General features: G+C 45.7%; 1 long non-coding RNA gene across 1 annotated transcript; it reads left to right on the top strand.

Annotated features, from left to right (window-relative positions):
• Positions 1-3,126: 3,126 nt before the first annotated feature.
• Positions 3,127-3,947, top strand: LOC121638932. Its single transcript, XR_006010110.1, has 3 exons — positions 3,127-3,363; positions 3,458-3,551; positions 3,703-3,947. It is a non-coding gene; the product is annotated as an uncharacterized LOC121638932 (long non-coding RNA).
• The last annotated feature ends 514 nt before the right edge of the window (positions 3,948-4,461 follow it).

Genomic DNA, 4,461 nt, shown 5'->3' with positions numbered 1-4,461 from the left:
AATACATAAGAGCCTGTAATCGTTTATATGTTTTGTAACGCCCTAGGTGTCCAGATAAGGGGTTGTCATGGTAATGGTGAAGTACCTGCTGCCGGAGGGAAGATGGGATGAAGACTTGATACAGAGTTTTGTGAGGTAACTGGAGAATTCTGTACACCTTGTCCTCCACCACCGTAAATCTGATTGTGGGACTTTCCGCAACTTCCCCTGTTTCCATGATTTTTTCATACAGGCTTTGGACCTCAGGATCCTCCTGTTGAGCTTTCCAAATGTCCTCGTCTGTGATCTGCAGGTTTCTAGAAGTATCGGTTGCAGAGCGCAACACAACGGCACAAGTTGGAGGTTGGAGATCTGGTACTGGTGCTCTTGATAGGGCATCTGGAACAGTGTTGTAACGTCCTTGGCGATACTCTACGGTAAATGTAAATTCTTGAAGACGAAGGGCCCACCGGATTAATCTTGTGCTTGGTTTCTGGGTTTTGAACACCCAAATCAGGGAAGAATGATCAGTAACAACAGTGAAGTGCCTCCCCTCCAGGTAATACCGCCATTTCTCCAGGGCCCAAACAACGGCAAGACACTCTTGCTCTGTAGTGGAGTAATTCCTTTCAGCTTGATTTAGTGTACGGCTGGCAAAGGCCAGAACCTGTTCTGTCCCCAGACCGGTGGACTGTGCCAGTACAGCTCCCAGACCGACATCACTCGCATCCGTGTACACAATGAATGGGAGACTGAAGTCAGGATGGCCAAGTACGGGTGGAGAAACCAAAAGTTGTTTGAGGGCCTCAAAGGCTGCCTGACACTGTGGGGTCCAGATGAATCTTGCTCCCTTGCGCTTCAGGGCATTGAGTGGTTTAGTGAGCTGAGAAAATCGGGGCACAAAACGATGGTACCATCCAGCCATTCCCAAAAATCTTTGTAGTTCTTTTATATTTTGAGGAACAGGGAATTCCTGAACAGCCTTAGTTTTTTCTGCATCGACTTCCACCCCAGCTGAAGAGACGATGTGACCCAAGAAGTTCAGGGATGTACAAAAGAATTGGCTCTTTTTCATATTCACGGTGAGGTTTGCGGCTCGCAACTTGTCAAATACGGCTTGTATGTCCTGCATGTGCTGTTCCTGGGTGTTTGAATAAATGATAATGTCATCCAGGTAGACTAGACATACTGTTCCTCTCAGGTCACCCAAAACCAGCTCCATCAGCCGCTGGAAAGTGGCCGGGGCGTTTTTAAGTCCAAAAGGCATCACTTTAAATTGGTATAAGCCAAGTGGGCAGACAAAAGCAGTTTTTTCACGGCTTTCCTCATCCATTTGGACCTGCCAATAACCACTGTTAAGGTCCAAGGTTGTGAATATGGCAGCTCCAGCCAGAGATTCCAGGATTTCCTGGATGTTGGGTAAGGGGTAGGCATCTGTATGGGTGACTGCATTTAGTTTCCTGTAATCCACACAGAATCGTGGTTTAGGATCCTGTTTTTTCGGCACTAGGACCACTGGGGCGGCATATGGAGAAGTAGATGGCTCTATAAGGTCCTTTTCCAACATTTCCTGTACATGCTCCTTAATTACCCCAAGTTTGGCTGGAGATGTCCGGTAAGGTTTTTGTTTTATAGGCACATTGTGTGAGAGGAAGATTTTATGTGTGAGAACACTTGTACAGCCCAAAGTGTTGGTGCAAACGTCTGTGTTGTTTCTCAATTGACATAGTAATTGTTTTTTTCCAAAGTCATCCAGATGAGCACTATGAGTGGCAGCTTCCAGGGGATCATGGCATGGGGTGAGAGGAAGTAAATCTGCTGGAGCGACAGAAGAAAAAAAAGCAAGATGTGGAAGTGATCCAACTTTGAGCATTAGAGCAGATGCTCCCAAGAACTGATACTGGTGTTCCTGTTTTGTTTTAAACCAATAACTGTTCTCAGAGACATCAAACTGTAATCCGGAAAAGAAAATGAAGTCAAGTCCGGCCACTGCAGGAAAAGCTAGGCTCAGTGCCGGCAGGATCACACTGGGTATTGTCACAGTCACAGACTGTAAGGTAAGAGTCAGTTCAGTCCATCCTAAAGGCTGTCGTCCTTCACCATCTGCTAAATACAGAGGTCCTCTGGTCCAGGGCTTCAGCACATCCTGGTGGCCTTTTACTCCTGACCAAATATTTTCATTTAACAGAGTATATGATGAGCCTGTATCCAGGATTGCAGTACCTTTCCATGGCCCAATGTTCAGTGGAATCACCAACTGGCAGGGCAGGCGACAGTCAACAAGGGACGGTAAAGAGTTTGTTGAAGGAAGTCCTCCTAGGTGACCTGAGGGCGTGAGAGAGCTAAATGTAGCTGGATCTTCAGGGAGCTGGGACTTTCTAGCAGCTTGCTGGGAGGATGAATTTGAAGAGGGAGTACGGTTTTTATCGGCCTTCCACTGTGGACATGAAGCGGGCGCATGGCTACCTTTACAGCGCCAACAGTACACTGCAGGAGGTCGAGTGAAGGTAGATTGGCTTGGCTGGTTTGGGGTGTCTCTGTTTGGTTGGTTAGCAGCTTCAGAGGTAACCGCCTTCTGAGCTTTTTTCCACACATTTCTCCTCTGCTCATATCGCAGCTGGTTCTGTCTGTCTTTCTCCATTTGTTGACCCAGGCGAACAAGTTCATCTACGGTGGTAACCCTGCTCCTCAGCTGACTGGCCAGTTGGGGGTTGATGTTCTTTAAAATCAGTTTTATAGTCTCTTCTTCAGTGATGTCTGGCTTCCAACGTTTACAAAGGGATTGATACATGTAGGTAAAGTCTCTGATGCTTTCCTTCTCTTCCTGGACTCTGTTGCGCACCCGCTCAGCCAATTCATCCTCGTAGTCTTCGGAGAGAAAAGCAGCCCGAAAATGCTGCTGGAATTCACTCCAGGATTGGATTTTATGACGTGCTACGTCCCACCAGTCTCTGGACGTACGGTGGAGCACATTACGAAGAGTGGCGATGAGCTCCTCATCAGTAAGGGGGTTGAGAGCCAGGAAGTCCTCACACCGCTCAAGGTACTGTATTGGATCGGGGTGGTCATCAACTTTCCCATATGTAGGAAATTGAAGTTTGATGGGACTTTTCCCCATAGATCTATGTCTAGAGTCATTCTGCGGTGTTGATTTGTCAGGTGACACAGTGGAGTCCTCTGGAAGATCGGGTCTGAAGGTTGACTGTAATCTGGGACGCCCTACAGATGTCAGAGGGTGTTCCCCATGGAACACCTCAGGATGGGTCTGTATGCTTGCCTGTCCTGTGGAAGTAGCCGCTTTGGCTGCTGTCATATCTGCTGCCATGGAATGAACAATGTCGGAGCAGAGAGAGAGTTCCTCCTTCAGGGTTTTCATAACATCAGGTATAGGAGCAAGTACCGAAGTTAGTTTTGTTATGATCTCAGTATGCTGTTCTTTTAACCTCCATCCAATAGAACTGTCAATTTGTGTCCTTAGATATTCCAGTTGCTTGTCCATATGCTTGATCGCTTGTTTTTGTTGATCCTGGATGAAGCTGGTCAGCTTGGTGTTCAATACTCCCATTTGTGAGGTGATAGATTTTGTTAGTTGCTCCATATTCGCTCTAGTTTCCTCTTTAAGATGTTGTTGTGCCTCCTTAATTTCCTGAAGCTGCTTCTGCAATTCCTGTTCAGAGTTCACAGCCTGGATTCCGTCCTTGACCTCCGATTTCTGTTGTCCAGAGTCAGGCTTACCAGGGGTCAGAGGAACAGAAAGTGCAGGTGTTGCAGTCAGGTCCATATCCAGCAGTGAATAATTTGAAGAGCCCGAATCCAGAACAGTATTGGAAATGCCTGGTACATCCATCATGTCAAGGAGTAACTCCGAGTCGGCAGCCATTTTGCTTGGTTTGCTGTTTCAATAAAGTATTTGTCCTTTGTCTCTGTTTTCCTTCACAATACAGTGGTAATTGGGTTTTTCCATTCAATGCTGTCAGTCTTTCTTGGGTCCCATCTGGGGTGCCATTTTTTATGTGACGGTTTTGCTCAAGTGTATCACAAACCAAATTTTATTCATTTATTTTTCTGGGGTGCCAGCCAGGTCTTTCTCCTGACATTTATAATTTCCCTGAGACCTAATAACCACTCCACAAGGGATGTTCATAAGTAGTTCATACAAACACCCCGTTGGCAAAGATAAAGAAACATACCCAACACCAGTTCATGATGACACTATACATTTATACATATAGCAACCAAGCAAACAACAAAAAAAAATAATACCATGGCAATCGTACAGCTCAAAATAGTTTAATCAAAAAAATGAAACCCCCCAAAAAAACAAAACAAAAACCAAAAACATGAATAATAGTTCAGTTCAGTTCAGTTCAGTTCAAGCCATCAAAAATTAGAAAAACGAAAAAGAGGGGGAAAACCATCATTTCAATTCGGCCTCTGAATAAATCAGTTCCACCTTGTAAGGCCTAGTTCAATCCAGGTCCC

Source organism: Melanotaenia boesemani, chromosome 4, assembly GCF_017639745.1.
Source record: "Melanotaenia boesemani isolate fMelBoe1 chromosome 4, fMelBoe1.pri, whole genome shotgun sequence".
Classification (NCBI taxonomy): Eukaryota; Metazoa; Chordata; class Actinopteri; order Atheriniformes; family Melanotaeniidae; genus Melanotaenia; species Melanotaenia boesemani.
The sequence above is the reverse complement of the archived record's forward strand: the minus strand, read 5'-3'. Positions and strand labels throughout refer to the sequence as shown.